This window comes from Lutra lutra, chromosome 2 (genome assembly GCF_902655055.1).
Source record: "Lutra lutra chromosome 2, mLutLut1.2, whole genome shotgun sequence".
Taxonomy (NCBI): domain Eukaryota; kingdom Metazoa; phylum Chordata; class Mammalia; order Carnivora; family Mustelidae; genus Lutra; species Lutra lutra.
The window spans coordinates 109,287,713-109,312,392 of NC_062279.1; positions in this window are offsets into that span (position 1 = coordinate 109,287,713).

A 24,680-nucleotide genomic window follows, 5' to 3' on the forward strand; every position below is an offset into this window, starting at 1 on the left:
TCGTGACCTAAGCCAAAGGCAGACGCTTAACCAACTGAGCCACCCAGGTGCCCCAATGACTTCCTTTGAAGGTAACTATACTTTGTCTTTACCTAGCAATATAGCAAACAGTAGAAAAGTCCCAGAATTGACAATGTGGACTGGGGGCAGGAAAAGTAGGGGTGATCTCTGGGGAAAAAGGAAGGTAGAGCGAGACTGTGAACTCAATCTTAAGGTTGTAATTACAAGTTAAATAAACTCTTAATAAGCTAGGTAGCTTATTCCTTGAAATTAACAAAAAATAAGTGTGCACACCAGCATTAGCTCCAGCATTGGCAGACCTAGGTTTGAACTACAGCTCCACAATTTCTTAACTTAGGTGTCCCAGACAAGCCACAAAGCCTTTGCTTCCCTAGGAGTAAAACCAGGACCTATTATCTACCAGGACCTATTATCTACCTCCAAATACTGTTTGAGTTTAAATGATGAAGTCTGTGTATAACCAATAACGCACTGCTAGGCCTGCAGTGAGTTTTCGCTAAGTGACAGGCATCTTATAAACTCCCCAGCTTTATTTTTCTCATCAGTACTCTTAGCTAATATGTATCCAAAGAGATGAGTATTTCAGGACATATTTTAATACATTCTGAAAAGAACATAAATAAGTTGGGGCCCGCGGGTGTCTCAGTCAGTTAAGTGTCTGCCTTCAGCTCAAGTCATGATCTAGGGTCCTGGGTTTGAGCCTCACTCCAGGATCCCTGCTCAGTGGAGAGCCTGCTTCTCCCTCTCCCTCTGCCTGCTGCTCTGCCTACTTGTGCTCACGCTCTCTCACTGTCAAATAAATAAAATCTTTTTAAAAAACCAATAGAATGTATTTGATGAGTTCCATTTCAACTATAAGAATCATACGAATGTTCAATCTCTGTACCTCTTAATACCATAGGAATGTGGTGAGGAAAACAAAAATAACTTATTTTAAAAGTTTCTAATTATAAGCATCTGGAAACCAGCTCAGGATGCCTTCTTCTAGAGGACTTGGTCTGAGGAGAGCATAATTTTGTCACTGAGACCAAAGGTGATATTTATCTATTTATTCATTTATAAATGAACTCATAAACAAGACATATTGAGTCATGACATCCCCATCCCCTATTCTGCCATTCCCCCCCACCAACCTCTCCCACCCCCAGTAACCATCAGTTTGTTCTCTATAGTTAAGAGTCCATTTCCTGGTTTGTCTGGTTCTCTCTCTCTCTCTCTCTTTTTTCCTTTGCTCATTTGTTTAGTTTCTTAAATTCTACAAATGAGCATAATAATTTATTTGTCTTTCCTCTGACTGACTTATTTTACTTAGCATTATACTCTCTAGCTCTATCCTATATTGTTGCAAATGGCAAGGTTTCATTTTTTTATTGGTGAATAATAGTCCATTACATATATATGTATATATACACATATATATGTATATATACACACATATACATATATATACACATATATATATATCTTCTTTATCTATTCGTTAGTCAGTAACACTTGGGAGCTTCCATAGTTTGGCTATTGTAGATAATGCTGCTATAAACGTCGGGGTGCATGTATCCCTTTGAATTAGTATTTTTGTTTTTTGGGGGGTAAATACCCAGTAGATCACTTGCTGGATTGTAGGATGATTCTATTTTTAACTTTTTGAGGAAACTCCATTCTGTTTTCCACAATGGCCAAGGGTGATATCCAGAGATGAGAAATCTAAAACAGAATGGAACAGAATTCATTTAGTCATTCATGCATTCAGCTCTCACGTGCTGAGTGTCTGCCATGGGGCCAGACCCTGTCCTACAGCCTGGGGAGTTAGCGATGAACAACACAGGTACGAGCTCTGCCCTCGTGGTCTTGGGAGCAGGGGAAGAAAAGCAAAAACAATCACACAAACAACTGTATAATGTAAACACGATACACCTTAAGAAGTGTTGTTTACACCAAGACACACGTGATCCAGTCTCAGCATTGTGGCAAAGAAAGTGGTCTAGGAACTCACAGGTAACTCCAGTGTCACAGTGGGAAGGAAATATGGATGTTCAGATACACTCCCGCAAATTCCCTCTCCTCTGTCACTTGCCTCACTCCCCTGAGCCACAGAACATCTCATCCCCTAGCCCAAGGTCACATTGATCCCCTTACTTCTACTTATTCTCCATTTCCCACTTCCCCAGTTTCTTCCCCACTTCCACTTTCCCCCACAGTCTCCCAACATCTTCCTTGAAGGTGGGAAAGTGAAATGAAAAGACTAGCACACTCTCTAGCAGTTGACAGGGGAAAAGTCAGGATCTTCCTATGATACAAGTTTTTATCTCACACAAAAGGAAAGAAAGAGGGTTTAATGTAAGTGTTTGATGAGAAGATTTAACCAGCCTGGTAATGTATAGAAAAGTCCCTGGGAAAATAACATTTAAATTGAAGGGTTAGCCAACAGAAGGAAGAACATCAGACATAGTGAATGAGAAAGAAAGGAGCACAGTGTTAAAGAAACAAAAAGAAAACCAATGTGGTTGGGGCAGAGCAAGGGGAGAGATTTGAGGAAAGAGACAGGATAGGCAGAGAAGGGCCAGATCATGCAGGAGTTTTCTCCCCAAAACAATAGAAAACCACTCAAGAGTATTATTTTATATTTGTAAAGTAAATATTCTTTGTATTTTTCAGGGCAGATTTTACTAGTAGTATGTTTGGTAAAACAGTTGAACCTGAACAACATGGGAATTAGGGACACATACCCCCTGCACAGTCAAAAAGCCATATGACTTTTGACTCCCCCAAAACTTAACTACTAAGAGCCTGCTGTTGACCAGAAGCCTTACTGATTGCATAAACAGTCGTTAACATGTGTTGTATGTTATATGTATTAGACACTATTCTCTTTTAAGAGAGTAAGTTAGAAAAAAGGAAAGGTTTTTAAAAAATAAAGAAAATACATTTACAATATTGTTCCATGTTTAACAGAAAAAGCACATATAGAAGTGAACCAGTGCAGCCTCAAACCCATGTTATTCAAGGGTCACTACACTATTTTTTAAGCTTTAAAAAAAAGATTTTATTTATTTGAGCAATAGAGAGTGCGCACAAGCAGGGGAGAGAGGCAGAGGGAGAAGGAGAAGGAGACTCCCCTCTAAGAAGGGACCCTGGTGTGAGGCTTGATCCCAGGACACCCTAGAATCATGATGTGAGCTGAAGGCAGACCCTTAACCAACTGAGCCACCAGGCACCCCTCACTGTGCTATTTCTTAAAAGCCAAGATCTATAATCATTTACCCTGAATCTCTCATCCACTGTCATAACATTTGCTGAAGGTTTTTATTTTGGAATGAGAATGATCTGTATCTATTCATTTCTTTCTTTAGGGAAAAAAATCATGTAGGAAAAATGAATATATCCTACACCTACACACACATTTATCCCAGTTTAAGCTGCTGTAGACTGCGTACTGAAACAAATACTCCCAACTAAAGTCGTTACAGGGAGTAGAGCATAATTATAGCTCAAAATGCAGCTCTCCTTGACTATATCGTGAAACCCAAAATAGACTTGTGAAGTTAGTATTTAAAAAACATCCAAATACACAAATTTTTATCTTCCTCTATGCTTGTAACAAAGATTCCTTTTCTCTGTGTTCACAGTGAACGGTTGTGTTCAGCCAGAAAGAAACCAGTCTCTCATGCCATTCTTTTCCTAAACACCTGGTTGTTCAGTTTTAACAAGGTGACTGGTTTCCACCATAACTTAGCTCTTTTTCCACTTGGCTGGGTCCCCCTGGACCTTAAAGTAAAAATCTATGTAACATTAGCTTTCTTACTAACACTATGTGGAGTTTTTTGCCTCCGTCATGCCACTAATTTATGGGTGATTCTGTGAATAATGCAAATAGGGATTCCTTCCTCTGCTCTTTCTTTTAAATTTCTATTAGATAAACCAAGAGGCAATACTATGCAGATCTTTTGGGTTCTGTGATCTATCTCAACCTGTATGTCCCTGATTACTAAGCACAGGTAAGAACTCTGACATCTGCTACTGGCTCCTTTCCTAGTTTATTGTGTATGTGAAGTAACCATAAAGTGAAAGGCTTTTCCAAGTTCCCTTATTTATAGGATTAGAATAATGGTTGCCTTTTACCTTTCAGACCAAAGTCCTGTCAAATATAGCTATCTAAAATGAGGCCATTCCACATTTGCACTCACCCTTCCAAAGCCTATAGAAATGCAGGGGAAGAATGATCTCCATGTTAAACCACTGGGTTTTATATTTTATGTGCAGCAGTAAAGAGTTTACTTTGTCCATACTGAAATTATTCCCAGGTTGAGGGCAGATGGGTCATAAACACCAGGTAATAAGTACTGGCTTTAACCATTCTTAATTAAATGGAGAACTTATAAGTTAGCCACAAAGTCGTCCTCCCTATCTGGCCATAGCAGGAACAATATTATGTACTTTGAGGTTTCAAAGAAGAGTATTGTCCTTATACCAAGGTAAAGGGTCCCTTGTCGTGAGCCCCTTGCTGTGGAGGGCCCTGCTCTGGGCCTCTTCCGGCCCTACCCATCGCTATGTTGCAAGCAAAAGGGATGTGCCCCCTCAGAGCCTGAGTTTTCTCTTCTGGACCACCTTCTGAACTCTAGGACCACAGAATTTCTCATCCAAATTATCCTCAACCTGCTTCCAGAGTTTCTAGGCCTAAGGGTGACCAATGAGCAGCTGTCAGAAAGGGGGTGTGGATGGAGCCTGGATATGTGGGTTGGGGTGTCCACACACGCATATGAAGCCCCTAGCTTTTGCGGGGGCAGAGATAGAAGGACAAGGGGGCTAGGGGGCCTGGCTCCCTTCACATCTCCAGGCTCTGCTAGAACAGTCCAAATTAGGAGAAAGAACATCTCTTACTTAACAGTTTGTCAACTTTATTCTAACTCGTAGGTATTTAGATATATGAGATGTGGATCTTTTTCTTTATATTTTTGCCCCAGACCTCCCAAATATGGGAGATAGGCCTTTAAAAGGATATCCTGAGTTCAGAGAAATCAATGACTCACAGTAAATTGGGAAATTATACTCTTTTCTGAACATAAATCACTGGGACCGTAACACAAAACATGTAAGGGAGGGAAGGCGGAGTAAAGCGCCCCCTTTTAGATCCCACAGTAGCTTCAATCTCCTAAATTGTGCTCTTTGTTCACAAAGCATGGGGAGCCAGATAGAACATTCTTCTCTCTGCCACAAGAATTCCATCCAGAGAACAGTGGCTCCCAGGCTGCCAGCTGCTCTTCACTCCCCTGTTGTAAGAATGCAGCTGAGGTTGAAAACTTGTCACCAACTTGGAGCCAATATCCACCTGTCCCTCTTGTCAGTCTCTTTCTGTAAAGTCCTCCTGGGATTTAAAAAGTAAGGCCATAAAAGTGGGATTTGCCTTGACTCTTTCTAGAACAGCTATACACCATGCTTGCATGCATCACATCTCCCGGGATGACAGGATCTCTTTAAAATCATGATATTTAAATAAAATAAAATAACAGCTGTGCAAGACTATGAACAGCCATTATACATATTCCCAAGAATGATTTTCTTATTTCATTGTTGGGTGTGGATTTTATTTTTCAACTAGAAAATTTTCCAAAAAGAAAATGATAAAAGGTGAGAGATACTCACAGTTATAATTTGTACAAACATCGTATCAGTAACTTAAGTCTATTTCTCATAAGTAAAAAAGTAAATATGTATAATTACATAGGTCATGAGTGTAGGCTATTTCGTGCTATAGTAGGAAATTAAGTGCTTTTGTAGAATGTGCATATTAACATACCATTATTTTAATATCTAATATATTTGGAAAATATATAAACCCTTAGTGGATTTTGGTTCAATTTTAAAATTACATTTAAAAATAAATCTACCTTTTCATCAGATCATTGATAGAAGGAAATGATTATCACATATGTAAAAAATAAAACTGTAACTCTTTGGAAGTAGTATATAAAGATATTTTACATAATCTTAAACCTTAAACAAAAGAAAACAAAGAGTGTACTTCCCTAAAAATTCATAAGATGTCAAAATATGGCAAATCAGCCTGGAGAATTGACCTGGCTCCAACCGTGAACCAACACTCCATTGAGCAGGGCCATCTGAGGTTTCAGCTAGGTCACTGCCAAGGTACAGTGAGCAAGTCATGCACACATTTTGGAATACTTTCTTTGTTCCATGACTACCCCTGTTGCAAATAGATGCTGCTGTTGCTGTGTGTATGTGCTTTTTTTTTTTTTAAGATTTTATTTATTTATTTGACAGAGATCACGAGTAGGCAGAGAGGCAGGCAGAGAGAGAGAGAGAGGGGGAAGCAGGTTCCCAGCAGAGAGCCCGATGCGGGGCTCGATCCCAGGACCCTGAGATCATGACCTGAGCTGAAGGCAGAGGCTTAACCCGCTGAGCCACCCAGGCGCACCCCCCCTTTTCTTAGAGAGAGGGAAAGAGAGCATTTGAGCAGGGGGGAAGGGAAGGGTCGTGGCAGAAGAAAAGAGAGAGAGAAAATCTTAAGCAGACTCTGGGTTGAGCATGGAGCCCCATACAGGACTCAATCCCATGACCCTGAAATCAGGACCTAAGCAAATCAAGAGTCAGCACTTAACCGACTGAGCCACCCACACACCCCTGTGTGTGTGCGTATGTGCATTTGTTTTTTAAAGATTTTATTTATTTGAGAGAGAGAAAGCAAGAGCAGTGGGGAGGGGCAGAGGAAGAGGGAGAAATAGGCTCCTCACTGACAGGGATCCCAATCTAGGGCTCAATCCCAGGACCCCGGGATCATGACCCAAGCTGAAAGCAGACAGTTAACCAACTGAGCCTCCCAGATGCTCCTTCTTGTGTGTGTTTTAAGCAGCTTTGCAAATGGTTATCTGTCCAAACCCTCTCAATGGAGAAATCAAAAGAAATTTCTATACTTCCTTGTGCTATGTGTGACTTTTACTCAGGAACTGGTGAAAGTGGAAAGGGGGAATGTCAACCAGTTAGGTATTGTGTAGACTAACTTCATTAATTTTGATCATACATAAATAGATTCCTGAAAGGACATCTTTTTCATACCTCTTAATGATGCTCAAGCCACATATAATGAGGATTAAAAAGGATCCCATACCACTGGAATAATTTAAATACAAGAGAATAATAATAGCCAATGGGTAGACTAAAGTGAGACATATCACACCTACTAACACAAAACTAATACGACACAGAGTTGTGGGATCAGATGCTTAACAAGGCACAGTCCCTACACTCTTCTTCGGAGTGAAATCTTTCAAGATGGTACCCAATTAACAGATTTTGATTGAGTTCATGAGAATGATTGAATAATGAGATTTATCCAATACAGATGTACATTAATCTTTAGAGAGCCTTCTAATTCTCGTTTTTAAGAAAGAAAACACATGTATTTCTCTATCTGAGAGGTTAAAAGTAGGTATGCCTCGGAGAAAACGTAGTAGACTTACAGAGCCTCTTGAACACGTGCTTCTTGTTCTGCTGATACTGAGATCAGAAAGCAATTACATTTATTGACTCCATGTAGCATAGCTATTCCTGAAACAGAGCTTATCGATGAGAAATTGGCGAGGAAAGTCACTTTTCAGTTCTCAATGTTTCAATCATGGAAAGTGACGCAAATGTCACAGGCTGTGATTTTTCTAACTCCCTAATTTGTTTTTCCTCATGCATACCACTGTTTCCTTTGGAGAGGAAGTAGCTTCTGGAAGCCAGCTGCTGCACATTAGTCCCTCTCGATGGCTGCCTCACTTCCCACCCCTCATCACCCCTCACCTCACCACCGCCTTCACCTTCCATGCCGTGAAGTTCTAACCTGCAGGGCAGCCAGAGAAACTTTGTAGTAAAGCTTAGGTTTAACAAACCTAAACCTGTGATATCCCTTCTTAAATTAGAACATGTAAATCCACCTGGCAAGAAATCACATCTGCTTTTAAATGATACACTCTGCCAGGCTACAACGGGCACACTCAGTACCCCACACCCATGTTAGGCGGTAATAACTTAAACATTTGCCCATCATAACCTCTGTGTATGTTCAAATAATACAAGCCACTAAAATTTCACTACCCGTGTACTTTTCTACCACCTCTACTGCACAGAGAGCTCATTCAAATTTAAGTCCAATTTTAGTATATGTGCTGCCGAAGCGAGCACTCAAATTTAAGTCCAAGCAGCACTGGAACGTGTTTATTTATAAGATTATTTTCCAGTTTGGGTAGAGAGCCAATTTACACACTTTCAATAATTTTGATAAATAAATAAACTGTATCCTTCCTATCACAGTGTTTATGGTAAGTCCATTATTACATATAGCAAGACTATTTTTTTTTTCAATACTGACCATACCACGTATGTGTGTATGTATGAGCAGATACAGATATAAAAACAGATATGGACGCAGATAGCTGCCAGTCATCAAATGTTTGCTATATGCCAGGCGGTGTGCTCATCACTTATGTCAGTGGTTTAACAGATACTTGTCAAATGTCTCTGATGCGTCAGGCACTTGAGTTGGGTAGTAGATAGGTAAGAGCTAAAAAGACAAACATAGCCCTAGTCCTCAAGAAGCTTAGACTCTAGTAGATAGGACAAACACTGAAGAGAAGCAATATAGGAAGGCATCTAACCAGGGGGCCTGCATCTGTGGTAAAACAGCATTTAAGCTGAGACCTGAAAGATAATTCAACAGGCGAAAAGTGAAGTGAGAATGGTCCTATCAAAGGAAATGTTATTCTCATCTGTGAGAATAACAAATGAGTCTGAGAAAGTAAAGAACTCAAGCAGAAGGAGAGTGATTAGCGGTGATGCTGGAGAATGGACAATGGCCAGGTATAAACGGGCTTTTTTGAGGAAATTAAGGAATTTGGGCTCTGCCCTGAAGGCAATGGACAGCATCTAGGCGATTTAAGCAAGCTAATGTCATCATCAGATTTGTATTTCGTAAGATAACTCTTATCTCACTATGGAGCAAGGATTAGAGACAGAGAGACCAGTTCAAAGCCAGTGCAGGAAGCCAGGCTGGAGGGAAGATGACCCAGAAAAAGGTGCAGAAGTGGAGAGGAGCAAAGGCAATGCATTCAAGAAATTGATTTGGTGTCAGTAGGACTTGGGGATAGATCAAATTCCGAGAGTGGGGAGAATAGGGGACATGTGTAGGAGAGAGGAATCAAGGTCTCATCAATTGTCTGATAGGTACAATTGTGGTAGAGAGCCAAACTCAGTTCTTCCCCTCAGAACACGCCAGTATTTTCTTTAATATTGTGTCTCAGTTATCTGAGTTCTCAGTTGTGATGACAGATATGCCCAGGGGATCTACCATGAGGAAGACCCTTTCAATTAATGGGCAAGAACAATCTTCATTTCACACACAGAAAAACACATTTTATAAAAAAGAATTATTCTATCTTTGGCCTCATCTGAACCTTATGTGAGGGAGTGAATAGAAATTAAGACCTAACTCCCAAATGAGCATGTTTTCCTGACATTATATGTCATCATTAAAATTGTCTTGTTTTCTTTCTCAGGCACTCTCGGTTCTAATGTTGGTTTCAGTTATTACTGGGAACCATAAATATGTGACTTTGAGTCTCCAATAAGCAGACACTTAAAAAATACTTAATTGCTCAGTGATCACACTCATGGCATCATAAAAGCTGAAGTCAATGAGAAGCCAGCAGACCCTATTTCAAAAGCCAGCAAAAATCTATTCCAGTAACTTCCTGTCAGCTTCTAAAATTCAAAAATTAGCCCTACAAGACAAGTAAGGGACTGGTGTGAAGTAGAAGATTAGAAGAGACCCCACTAAGCACACTTGTTAATAGGATAAAGGGCCATTTCATCGGAGTGTGGGTAGAATTCGTGTACATCGGGAGTAGAGAAAACGGAGTGAAAGTGTGACAGCTGGCACATCAACTCTGTCTTCTCTAAAAATATATGAAATATACATTGCTAAGGTGGCTTGATGATGGCTGTTGTCAATTCTAGTGATGTCATTATAAAAATCAACTTGTTTGTGAGAACTCGCCAGAGTTCTAATCCCTGCCTACGTGGCAGGGAAAAGATACAGGTGCAGTGGGGACATCTGTGAGTGTGTTTTCTTATTCTACTAACAATTCCCCCAAATAGTGTAATGCTGATTCTTCCATTACTTACTGAATGAAAATAAGAAAGAATTAAAGTTTAAGACATCATCCAAAGGGCGCGCACACACAGGAAAAACAAGTCAAGCCAAGTAATTGAAATGTTCTAAAAAGATCATCTGAGAAACTGACTAAACAGGCAAAGATGGATATTATTCATAGCTGACCATGTGTAAGAATATAGAATTAGCAGGTGGGAATATCTAGTGGAAATGTACACAGATACAGATGGCTATGTGCTCTAATTGCCCTGAAATCCTGCAGAATTAAACTTACTCTTGTCTTACTTACTTTTTAACAGAAGTGTTTAACTTTTGGTTCTTATGTTAGTATTTTGCAAACGTGAAAATGCATTAATTATTCTTGGAACTGTCTCACAAAAATTGCCCCTAGTGGGTGTTATGTGTATAGAAAAGAACAGGTGTCAGATAAGCAGTGTCAAAAGAACAGAGATCACCATTCTAATCAACAGGGAGGAGAGATCAACAAATTTGCCGCCCTCAGGGAATCCACAAAATCTCTTTCTCTTACCTGGAAAAATGATGTAGAGATCTTCTTTCTCAGGACAAGTCCTTTAAGTCACAACCCACCATAAGACAAGTTCCGAAATATTAACATTGTTGAGTGAATTCACCAAGGGCTCAATATAACTTTAGTGCTAGCAGGAAAGTTCCTAATGCCTTCTACTTCAGAGGAGGAAAAGAGGAGTAGAGAGGGAGAGGGGAGGGGAGAAAAAGAAAGGGAGGGAAAGAGGAAGAAAGGAAGGGAAGGTGGGAGGGAAGAAGAAAAAAGGAAGGAAGGAAGAAATTTTATACTTAAGAAATAGAAATGGTTCCTCCCTCATCTCCAGGTTGCCTGTGGAATGCAGGTGAGTGTGAATGAATAAATTGCTTCTCTTTCCCACACTGATGAAGCAGTTCTGATCCCACATAGGTCACTTCCTTGGGCATTGGAGGACACCACCAGGTAGAGGACAGGTGAATCACAAAATCTGCAAGTTGGAAAGACAAGTCTGAACTATTACCTGAGAAAGTGAATCCCCAAGATGGTCATCCAATGTCTGCATAAACTTCTATGATAAAGAAGTAGTCACTTTGACTACTAACTTTGTACAACTCTAATAGTTAAAAAGTTCTTTCTTAATGTTGGGCTAAAAATCTGCTTCTCTGAATTGTCTCTACTGCAATCTCTAGTTCCTCTCCTATAGCAGTATAAAAATTTTGTTCTTCTACCTCATCCCTTCACACACTGGAAAATGGTCATGGGCCACAGTGTTCTCTTTTTCTGAGGAAAACCCCAGTTCCTTCAGCCTTCTAGCATTAAGACATGGTTTCAAGAATCCAGTCACATTGCTCTAGATACCTTCCAGCACTAGTGAGTGGTTAAGAATATGGGTTCTGGAGGGGTGCTTTGGTGGTTCAGTGGGTTAAGGCCTCTGCCTTCAGCTCAGGTCATGATCCCAGGGTCCTAGGATGGAGCCCTGCATAGGGCTCTCTGCTCAGCGGGGAGCCTTCTTCCCTCTCTCTCTCTGTCTACTTCTGATTTCTGTCTGTCAAATAAATAAATAAAATCTTTAAAAAAAAAAGAATATGGGTTCTGGAATTAATTGTCCTCTGAATTTGAATCCTGGTTCTACCATTTCTCAGCTGTATAAATAGGGAAATTGATTCAACCTTTCTGTGTTCCATTTTCTTCATTGACAAAGCAGACAAAGCATTGACAAATACCTTATAATGCTATTGTGAATATGTTGTATAATAGTGTATATAAAGCACACAGTTAAGTGTTCAAGAGTTTTAACTCTTATCTTTACTCCAGAGCACAGTGAGATTACACCTTCCTTCTTTAGAAATTATGATTCTACTAAAATAACCAAAAATTTGTGTTTCTTACCAACCAATTATTTACCTTTCATTCCAAAACTACTTTGTCATGTTCCTACTGTGAACATTCACAGGGAAGGATGATTTAGAGGGAAGGGGACTATATTAGTTTCATCAGGATAGACCTCATTGAGTGATATTTGAGTGAAGACTTAAAGCAAGGAAGTTAATTTTTATATCAGGTAAAAATATATATATCAGGATATATCAGGAAAATATATCAGGAATTATATATCAGGAATAAGATATATATCTTATATATCATATAAGATATATCAGGAAAAAGAGTGTTCCAGAAGAATCTGTGGTGCACAGATTCTAAAATGGGATGTACATGGCATGTTCTAGAACAAAAGGAGGTCATTGTGTTTGGAGCACAATAAGTGAGGAGAAGCAGTAAAAGAGGACATCCTAGAGGTAACAGGAGCAGATCAGTTAGACTCCTTGTGTAGCAGGGAAGAGCTTTATTTTGAGGAAAATCTATAGCCCCTGCAAGATTGGGAACAGACTCAATGATATGTTGTATTTTGAATAGATCGTTCTGGATTTTGAGTCTAGAAAAGACGTAGATTCCCTCCCCTCAGGCTGAGGAGAGACCACCTTAGATTATTGCCATATTGGGAGAGAAGATGACGACTCAGACCAGGGTGACAGCAGCAGAGGAGATGAAAAGTGAGAAGACTCTGGGTCTACCTTAGGGGTAGAGTCAAGAGGATTTTCCTGATGGATGAGTTGTGAAGTGTAAGAGAAAGAGAGGAGTCAATACTGCCAAGTTCTCAACCTGAACACTGGGAAGAATGAGGCTGCTACCAATGAGCTGAGGAAGGCTGCAGGTGAGGCAACCTTAGAGAGAAAAAACGAGAATCCACCTTGGAGTTTGAGGAGTTTTAGCTGTTACCTAAACCTAAGAATGGAAGTGTAGAGCAGGACATGGAGTGTGGATATCTCAAGCTGGGGAGAAAGTCTTGGCAGCAGACATATGTGTGGAAACATGTCAGAAGCAGGATGAGATGAGGCAGGAGTGAGTGGGGACTGGGTGAAGAGCGAATCCAGTGACTGGATCCTGGGGTTCTCAAATATTCAGAGGTTGAGGGAGAAAAGGGGAAATCACAAAAGGAACCTGAGAGGAAGCAAGGTAAGGCAATGTGCTGTTCTGAACGCCAGAGGAACAGAATAAATGTCTCAAGTGTACCAAATACTGCCAGCAGGCAAGTAGACTGAGGACTGGGAATCGGATGTAACCACCTGGAGATCAGCGATGACACGGGCAGCAGGAGTTCAGAGGATGGGCTGGGAACACTTCCTCTGCTTCTAGTCATCATGACGTACTAGGGACTGGACCCACCCTCCCACCTTAAACGCAAGAATGGTTGGGATCCAGGGCACAAATAGAGGTCCATGCTGGGGATAATTCTTTTGCTGACAGAAATAGATTGGTGAAGACGCTGAGAGGTGGGTAGATGTGGTGGTGGTGGGAAGTCTATAGAGGCTCTTTCTGTTTCTCTTTTTCCAGTAAAGTAGGAGGCCCGAGCATCAGCCAAGAAGGAGGACAAGGGAGGAGATGCTGAGGGTTAGAGGAGAGAGGAGAATGTGTGAAATAGTCCTTCAGCAAGGTGACACATGGAAAAACCCTGGTGCACCCAGCAGCATTTATATAGTTTGACTGGCAGCACCAAGAGCCTATTTGGTAATGAAGTGAGGACCTCCAGTGCACTCCTTTTTTTTTTTTTTCAGCCACCTTCAACTACACAAGTGCAAGTTTAGGATAGTAGGGGTTAGATTTCCCTGAATTGTGGGTATGCTAAGTGAGTTAGATAAAGGGAGAGAGGGTCAAGCAAGCCATGTGTCAGCACAGTTAACTTGGATTGAACATGTAGTCCTTTCTGGTTTTTCTCCCACCAGCTGCTACTAAGCCAGATCCTCTCTCCATTATATTTGTGTGATTGGTTCTTTTGAATCTAAGGACATTCTGTTCATTCTGTTATTCCATCACACTTCTCAACAGCTATCCTTCCAACTTTGGATCAGTGACTGTCTCTCTCTCTCCAGCCACCACCAGAAAAATTGAACAGGACAAAGTCAAAGGCAGAGTCTATTGCTTCCTCTCTAAAGACTTCTTATCAGGTTAACACTAATAGATTTGTCAACATAGAAGGTAAATATATTTAACCAGCTTTATATTCAGATATTCTATCACCAAGTTCAATTTCTCCATCTTTCCTGCAGTGATATCAAGAGAGTTTATTAAAAGTCTTGCTAAAAGCAAGACACAATATGTACAGTATATTCCCGGGAAGGCAACAGAAGAGGTTTTGGAGTCGCCCCTGGAGCCAGAGCCATCATGTCCCCTCCTCAACCATTGCAAACAATAAAGGCCATTAGTACCCTAAAAAAAAAAATTAAGTCATGATGTTAAGTTGGCATGACTTATTAACAAATCCATATTGTTATTAGCAATTAATGTTTTGGGATTTTTTCTTTTTTTAAATATTTATTTTTAAGCAATCTTTACATAACAAAGTGGGGCTCAAACAACCCTGAGTTAAAGGGTTGCATGTTCTACCAACTGAGGCAACCAGGCACCCCTGTTTTGGGTTTTTTTTTTTTTCCTAAGTGCTTTAAATCAAGATAGCATTCTTCTGGACATCCAGCTCTAATTCACTTAAAGTGGAAGACAGAGGAATTGTGATGGCTGATGGCCAAAATACCTTTACTTGAGCCAACCAAACAACTCTTATCTCCATGCTGGTTTTAATTTTGATCAAGACTAACAAGTTACCCAAATGCTAGAAGTCTTGGTATAAGGATGCTGAGGCACACCCTGCTACCTGTTTCCCCAGTTCTTGACATTTTCTTATTTAGTGGACTCCCAATTTTGTCCTGGGCAGCAATGTACTAAGACAGAAAAAAAAGAAAGGGGAGAGGTAAGGAGGGAGGAAGAAAGAAGTGAAGAGAGGGAGGGAGGAAGGATGGGAGGAAGGAAGATAAAGTAAGAAAAAAGGCTATATTTCCTACCCTTTTTGCTGCCAAGCGTCCTTGTTACTATTCAGAACAGTGAAATGAAAGAGATTTTAAACTCCTGATACTTACATAGGGAAACACATTTCTCTTCATCAGTTCCCTCTTCTGCATGGAAACGGATGTGATGTTGGAGGCTCTGAGATGGCAAACCTGAGAACAAACTCTCCCCATCAAGGAAGGTGAAGAGCAAAGCTAGATGTGCCCACACCATGATGGAGAGCTGCTATTCCAGCCCCCAATCGCGGGCCTCCAGACTTCTTGTTATGTGAAGACTACAGACCCCCTTTGGGCTAAGTCACTAACACAGAGTTTCTGTTCCGCACTGCAGAACTTATCCATATATACGTGGAGAGAAGCTGGAAAGCTGCCAGTCACCAGGGCAGTCCTGGAAACTGGCTGCTCCCTCCATCTCTCCCCCTCTTCCGATTGCTGCATGATCTGTTTCTCATGGTGTATTTTTTCCCCCTGAACATTTCTTTATTTTTCTTTCTCTAACTACTTGCTTTTTTATCTGATCACCCTGTCTGTTCTCTAAGCCAAACCTTTTACTTACCAGTAATTTTTGCTCTCTTCTAACTTTAGTTTACTCACACCCATCATGGCTTTTCCAGAATATCTTTCATCATAACTCTCAGCTCTCAGTTCCCATGCTAATTATCCCATTCTTGATTATTCTAATTTATGGAGGGGAGGAGTGTAGTTGTTCCCTTTCATTTAAGCTCCAAGCCAACCTATTGATTAGCCTCCTCTGGGGCTGGTGTCTAACTCCAATCCAGGCAACTGCACTTTAGAGGATGGATGGGTTTAGCAATATGGCAGGAAAGTTGGCCTCCCAAGGCCCTTCTTGGTGGGGACCATGAGCAGGAGGGGCAAGGCAACCATCAGGATGAACCTCAGGTCTGGTAAGTTGCAGCAACAGAAATCACAGTCACCCCTGTAGAACAAAGCCAATTAAAGTCTCCTTTTAAATTATTCACATTTTAGAAAATGTAATCTAATAAACTATGGCTGGGAAATTCCAGGGCTCGAGGCCTAATCCCAGTTTTTCTATTAACACGCTATATGAAAGTTTGAAGATCTCATTGTGCCTCACTTTCTTCATCTGTAAAAATAGGCAACTCATATCTATTACGTTTTGAGGTCACAGAGAGGAACAATAAAATTGATTTGCCGAGTGTTTTATTGCCATAAAGCGCTATGTTGAAAATGGCCTGTATTTAAATAGCCTGATTTGTTGCAGCAGGTAATAAAAAGAGCTATTTAAAGAATATATTTTAGGGCGCCTGGGTGGCTCAGTGGGTTAAGCCACTGCCTTCGGCTCAGGTCATGATCTCAGGGTGCTGGGATCGAGTCCCACATCGGGCTCTCTGCTCGGCAGGGAGCCTGCTTCCCTCTCTCTCTCTCTGCCTGCCTCTCTGCCTACTTGTGATCTCTCTCTGTCAAATCAATAAAAAAAAAAAAAGAATATATTTTAAATAAATACATGTTTAATTTGTTTTCTTTCCACTGTTACTTTTGTGAAAGTCATTAAAATCAAGGAAGAATGGTATGAGACGCTAATTAAAGTCTTCCATCACACTAAATTTTTCTTTCCCCAATAGAAAAAATTCTAGCCTATATCCTTAGTTCGCCCTTTCAAAATTTGTTCAGCAAATGTGTCATCATGGCTCTGTCTTGAGCTTTATGCTTCAATGGGTAGAATCAGAATCAATGCGGGGAGCTCTGCTCATCTACTTCCTGTTCCATTTCCAGTGATGACGTGTTTGTTCCCGAAACTGGCCATGGTGGGAGTTCTTACACTACAGAAATTAGCAAAGCCTATAAATGAGGCCTTCCTTTTCCTTTTTCCAAAAAGCTGGTTGTTAAACATTTACCAGCCCATCACTGGAATGGATGTACCTCCTACAGAAATACACAGATACAAACATACATCATCATCAAGGACAACAGCAAAAATAGGCCTAAAACATGAGAGAGATAAATTTTTTAAAAAATATATTGTCTCTTTTTTTTTACAAACTTTTTCAGGAGAATCTTTAGGAATCCACTTTAAATATTTGCTCCCAGCACATCCAGACACTTTCTTTTCTTTTCTATTATTTTCTTTTTTTAAGATTTTATTTATTTATTTATTTGACAGAGAGAGAGCACAAGTAGAGTGGCAGGCAGAGGAGAGAGAGAACCAGGCTCTCTGCTGAGCAGGGAACCTGATGTGGGACTCCATCCAAGGACCCTGGGATCATGACCACAGCCGAAGGCAGACACTTAACCCAAGGAGCCACCCAGGCACCCCAAGATCCAGACATTTTCTTAGCCAAAAGCAGTAAGTCTCAAACACGAGCTTGCCATTAGAATCACCCAGAGGGCTTATTAAAACAAATTAGGGAGATCCGACCCCCGGGCTTCTGATTGAATAGGTTTGGAATGGACCTTTTAATTTACATGTTTAGCAAGTTCCTACGTGAAGCTGCTGCTGTTTAAGGACAAGTGGAATAACACAAAACAAAACAAGGCATAAACAGGCACTGATGAATGTGGATTGGACTAGTGAAAATGTAGTGACACAAACAGAATTCTGATGAGTCTAATACACTTGAAAACTATATAGAAGGCCCCTTTAAGATGCTGGCAACCCCAGATTTCTTTGTTTCTAGGTCTTCTCACAGTAATTGAGGTTACTAGTGTTTGCTCTTAACACATCTAAAATGTTGTAAATTTGGAGACAGGGTTTTTTGGTCTTTTGTGTTTTTTTGTTCCCTCATCAGAAAAAATCACTTTGCTTCACTATTTGTCAAAAATGACAATTTAATTCTATGTTCACATTTCTCTGTTAGCTTTAAAATGAGAAGAATTCATCGCACGTTTCCGTAATTAATGAAGGTGTGTTGTAAGAATATAATAATACACCGAGAAATAGGAAACCAGGACCTTAGACGCCTAAGACATCCACAAACAGGACGTCCAACAAAGCCAGCTTTTGGAGACAAATGGAGTTTGAGAAGTGGTGGTACTTCAGAAGCCAGTGTAGCTTTGACAACCCAGCTACCCTGATGTCAAGTTATCAGCATGTGGGGTGCCGGTTCCAGAGTCCTAATGTTACCATGACTGTTGTTCCTCTCTGTCTCTGTCTGTCTCTTCATTTCTCTTCCTACTGCCAAATGGACATAATTGTCTCCCTCCTGTGGCTTCTGTATTTATGCATGAGATATCCATTGTGTACCTGCCGGCTTTTGCCACAATTTCCTGCTTGCCATTCCTGTAAGCCACGCCTTCAAAGCCTAATAAAGGATGAATTTAGATCTACCTTGTTCACCATACCCAAAATGCCTAGCATAGAGGTTGGCACATTGAGGATTCTCAATTAAGTATCTTTTGAATGAACGAACACCTCATTTAGGCCAACTTAGAGAGTGCCCCACTCCAGATATATATTTGTAACCAAGAAGGCAAGGCTACTTGGTTAAAACTTAATCGATTACTAAAAAATTTGAAGATCTACTTCGCTCAGCCAGAGTTCTCAGAACATGAATATTCACCTATGGGTATTTACCCTTACCCTGTTTGGACCCAGCAGCAGAAGAAAGAAACATTGGATTGGTTAAGGAGTGTTGGGGAATGTAGAAGCATTCATACAATTATCCTTACCAACTGTCTAGGAGCACCTAAAAGCTTCCATCAATTAGTCACTCTGCAGAACTTTTGAATCAAGCCACAGGGTTCTCCCATGGAAGAGGGAGAGACCTGGGAAGGAGGAAGGACCTACTCCCACTCGTTATCAATGGGACTGGAGGGTAGGGATGAGGGCATTAATTCTCTGGTATATCCTGCTCGCTCACACTACCACAGAAAATTTTCAGGCTATCAGAATTCAGCCATAGTGTTACTACAATGGTAAGGTGGGGAGGTAATGGCCCAGGCACTAATAGTGGCTAGTACAGACTCTCTTCATGCCTGAGCATTTCACTGCCCTAAGAATACCAGAATTCCATCAGTAAGCATAACTATCTCCTTAATTTTCTGATTCCCCACACCTATGCCCAACAAAATCCAAACACTGAAAATAAAAATCATGACAGCGACTGCCATCCACTAATGCAGCTCTCCACCCAAACCACTCCCCACCTCCACATACACCCACACGGTGAGGTCACTGAGAGAAAGGTCTCTTTGTTACTCCTTAGTTCCCCAAAATCCAGATTAGCATTGGGCAGGTAGTTGGCTCTCAAATGCTGCTTGAATGCATTAACTGAATTGACAAGCCTAGTCCGGATCCATGGAATCACAACAAAGTCTAGCCTCGGAATCCCACACATGCTCTTCCGGCCATTTATTTCCAAAACAGAATATGTTGGCTGTTTTGCCAGATTCAAGCATCAATTTTGATACTTGAGAACATTGCTCCTTCTCAGACAAAACCGTGTTGCATATTTTATTAGGAACTGTGGAACTACACTATAGCATTTACCACTCTTAGCATAAGAAAGAAAAAACACAAAGTGCTACTAAATACCAGTAGTACTTTCATTTCCTGAACACCCAATGGTATGTATTACTAGCGCCCTTGACAGAGGAGTAACACATCTGTTACTAAGGGCACCAAGTACAATGCAGGGAATAGAGCTGGGTTTTTTTCTCATCTGTTATATTTACAGGTATCTGCTTGGGTTTTCTCTGGTTCTCTCATTAAACTGTATACCCCTCAAGAGCTTACCGTTTAATGTGTATCTTCTGCTTCTTTCATAATCCTCCAAAGTGCCTGGTAGAGGGCTTGGTGTGTGAAGGATTGTCAATAAACCGTGGCTGATGGCTAAAAATCTCCCTGTACATAGGTGGAACAACCCTAAGCAAGCATTAACAGCTAGAATTTCTTCAGTCTTGAAAGTAGTCAGTGTCTAAAACCTGGAAAACAGGACGCTCTGGCCACATCAGTACTCAGGAATGACTAAATATTTCATTTCTGCAACCAGTGTGTTTTTTTTTTCAAGCCATCTCCAAAAGTAAGTAAGCATATAGTGACCTAAATCTTTCATTTTTATGACCCACTGGTATATAATAAACAGTAATCCTAACGTAGACTCAGTGTTTAGTAGGAGATGGCCTAAGAACAGTCATTCTAAAGGGAGGCACTCAAAGACTCAAGCTGTGGAAAACATAACTAAATTCTGTGAATGCCTATTAGTTAGCATAAATGAGGTTTTCAGTGGAGACTTTTCCACTCAAACTCCTGAAATATTCATCTTTGCTTTTCAGGCTTTGTATGAGCAAAATCGAAAGAAAACATGTAGGGTAAAATAAAAATTAGGAACTCTACCTCTGGAAGAGTAACCCCTGCACTGTGATTTGACGGGGTCAGGAGCTAGGAGGAAGGATTCAATTTTCAGCCCCTCTGCTCTGTCCCTAAAGCCTGCCATGTGTTCCAGCTTGGCCTTGATCTGCAGCCGTCCCTATTTACTGTGTGACAGACAGCTGTTCCCTCCGGGCTCTCCGCCATCATTCCTCCACCTCACATGCCATCCCTGTGTAAAATAAGTCACTTGCCCAAACTGCAGCCCCATGCAAGCAGTAGTCTTTGGCTGGAAGGCTCAATATCAGACAAGGACCGATCAATCAAAGGGACAGATAAAAAAGCAGGCAGAAAAGAAAATGCTCTGATTCACAAGACTACCAAGACACAAAGCCTCCAATATGCCACCAAAAATCTCCTTGTACTTTTTATCATATTTGGTTCTATTCTCGGCTGTGAAAGCCTTCCCCTCACCTGCTGGTCTCTTTTTGAAGTAGAGACAAGAGGAGAGGGAAGCTCAGTGCAGATCATGATTGAGAGCTCCCTGTGTGGACACTCAAATCACACCTGGAGACAGAGACGTTATTGTGTCTAGCAGGGACCACCATTTGTAAATGTCCCGTTCTCATTATCAGGCTCAGGAGTCTCACCACCACATTTTTATGTAACAACTTAAAAGCTCTTTACAAAAATAATTTGGGATGGCCTGAAATAAGGTATTTAAACGTGTGTTTGTGTGTGCGTATTCCTTATTGGCATATGCGTGTATATATTTTTACACAAATGTATGCCACTAAAATAAAGAAAAAATTAATGCAATAAAAATAAAAGGGAACACCATGTCTTCTTTCAATTCTATATATTTTTTTAATACAGTTTGCTTTCATTTTCTTTTAGATTTCCTGTTTCTGGAAGACAATGATTTGAATGAAGTAGAGGATTATGGAGCCCAAAATACAGAAATGCACCTTTTTCCTTAGAACAACTTATTTTATCATTCTGAATGATGAACAGCATGGTTGGCCATCTGTTAGAGAGACTGAAGAGGGTATGTCTGCTGCATCTGGGAGGTTAGACCCCTGATCTCTCCTGTTCCTCCCAAATTAAGCAGTTTCATGATCTTCATGTGCCAGGCAAATTGCTTTTAAAACATTTCTCCAAGAAAATTGTCAAACTCAAAAGTAGCTGATTCATACAGATAATTGCCAATACTTTTGGTATCTTTTCTGTTCAAGCAGGAAAAGAAGAGTGGAGAGGAACAATTCCATGGGATTCCATTCCATTGAAAGTAGAGAAATCCCTTCAGACAGTGACTGAGTCTGCGTCAGCTTCCCATTTGTGATACTGCCATTACATGGTTGGGTTGTAGTTTCCATTATGGTTCCCATCTTCAGACTTTGTTATTCACACCTACCTAGACATTACTGGCTTCAACCAGGGAAGAAATAGTCCTATGAAAGACTATGAAATTTACTTTATTAATTTGCTTTTGAGGTGAGAAAAAACAAGCAGAAGATGATTTAAATTTCAAGAAATCTCTTTACCATGTCTAGTTGCATTACCATCTATGGACACAGGTCTTATTTTCATTTAAGAAAGGAATATATAAATACACCCATGGCCTCCCAAGGGGAGAGTAGAGCAAGTCCTACTATGCTGATCCCCATCCCAAAACCTTCTTATGTTGGTGAATCCTAGTGAAAATAAAAATCTGGGGCAACTTTGAAGAGTGAGAGAAGTTGTTTGTTTAATGCAACATAACCTCTAGAAAAGTGGAATGGAAGAGAGTAAAACTGTTGCTAAGAGCCAGCCCCAAACCTGCAAAGCAAGTTTAAAGGATAATTGTATGGACTGTTTGTACCATCTTGAATCACTTTTAGCTCCAGCAAGTAGACTCAGCTTCCTCTCCTTATAATGATGCTCCTTAGTATCTACTCACAGCACTTGGACAATTACCCCATTGAAGATAATCACCACTGAGCATTTCTACCACATGTCTAAACATATACACGTGTGTGTGTGTGTGTGTGTGTGTGTGTGTGTGTGTGTGTGTATAAGGACACTTTGAAATACATTTTCTGTCATCCTGAAGAGTAAGTACTAAAAGTACCAGAGAGTCGGCACCTGGGTGGCTCAGTGGGTTAAAGTCTCTGCCTTCAGCTCAGGTCATGATCCCAAGGTCCTGGGATCAAGCCTCAAATCAGGCTCTCTGCTCAGCGGGGAGCCTGCTTCCCTTCCTCTCTCTCTGCCTGCCTCTCTGACTACTTGTGATCTTTGTCTGTCAATAAATAAATAAAATCTTTAAAAATAAATAAATAAATAAATAAAATAAAAAATAAAAGTACCAGAGAGTTAAATCATGGATATCATATCTACCATTACACAAGTTAGGAATCTGAAGCTCAGAAAGATTACTTCCGGGGCGCCTGGGTGGCTCAGTGGGTTAAGCTGCTGCCTTCGGCTCAGGTCATGATCTCAGGGTCCTGGGATGGAGCCCCGCATCGGGCTCTCTGCTCAGCAGGGAGCCTGCTTCCTCCTCTCTCTCTGCCTGCCTCTCTGCCTGCTTGTGATCTCTGTCTGTCAAATAAATAAATAAATAAATAATCTTTAAAAAAAAAAAAAAGAAAGAAAGAAAGATTACTTCCTTGCCCAAGCTACGCTGCTAATACTGATGCTACAGAATTTGAAATTCCATTTGACCGGTTAAAGCCCATGCTCTTCCCAATATACCAGACTGCTTTTCAGTCCCTTCTCCCTGCTGAGGGGAGAACTCTGTAAAAAAATTTCTCATTACTATGCGTTTCTAGTCCATTGGAGTGCATTGTTCTTAAAACAAAAAGTGGAGACTCCTTTTTCTACTTAAAAAAATCTAAAACATCAGGTATTAATGTATTAAAACAGTTGTTCATTTAGCTTTGGGGGCATTTTCACTGGCAGAATGAATGTTTTAAGGCACAAATTAGTGCTTAATTTTAGTAACACATTTAGATAGTAGCCCTTAAAGTAAGAATTTTCCTGGTAAAGCTTCATTTGTTTTGCTTAGTAATGAGAAGAGTCAAATACATTAAAAACTGGATGATCACCAAATCACGAATGGGATTTGAGTGGACAGCTACAGTGAGTAGCACCGTTTTGATTACTTGGACAAAGTAGAAAAGAGCACTCAGGCAAAGAATCAGGATTATGTAGGGTCTAATCTTGGCTTTCCACTGACTACCATAGTCAACTATCTTAAGCTCAGTAAATGTAAAGTTCTTGTTCTACAAAATGCACTAAATAACACCTAGCTCCACTAAGATATAAATTTCTATGCTATATTCAGCACACCCTCTCACTATATGAAAGTTTCGATTAGAGACCACCCTTGAATAGTATTTTTAAGGAAGGAGAATGATTTGAAGGATTCACTGACAGTTTGATTGCATTCACATAATCAATCATATTCTAATAACACTGCGTTATCTAATATATCAATGAACATTCTATCCCAGGTTTTAGTTTATCAACACTACATATAATACAAAGTAGAATGGAAGGCCCTTCAGAGTTAATGAGCTGATTGTGAAGGCTGTCTTTGGAGCCATTACTCGCTGTTGCCTCTTCCCATTTTCCACATACGCACTAGTTAAAATATGTTGGTTGTACTGGTTACCAATACATATAAAATATGTTGGTTTTGTAATTAAAGGATATTTTACAATACCTAGCTTATTCTCTTCAAAAATACCAAGGTCACGGGGCGCCTGGGTGGCTCAGTGGGTTAAGCCTCTGCCTTCAGCTCGGGTCATGATCTCAAAGTCCTGGGATCAAGCCCTGCATCGGGTGCTCTGCTCGGCAGGGAGCCTGCTTCCCCTTCTCTCTCTGCCTGCTGCTCTGCCTACTTGTGATCTCTCTTTCTGTCAAATAAATAAATAAAGTCTTTCAAAAAAAAATACTAAGGTCACAAAAAGGTTGAGGAAACTATTGCACATTAAAGGAGAGTAAAGGGACTTGATAATTAAATACAATGTATGCTCTCGGATTGAATCCTAAACTAGGGAGAAACTAGCTCTAAAGGATAATATTGAAATAATTGATAAAATTTGAGCATGAAATAAAAATTAGGTAACAGTATAAAATCAATAATAAATTTCCTGGGTTTATGATCGTACGCGAATTATGTAAGAGAATTCCTTGTGCTTTGCAAATATACACTGAGGTATTTAAGGGTAAAATAGTATGATACCTCTAACACATTCAAATGGTTCAGAGAAAAGATATCTGAATATTTACATATGTATCTATACATATATAGAGAGAGTATGT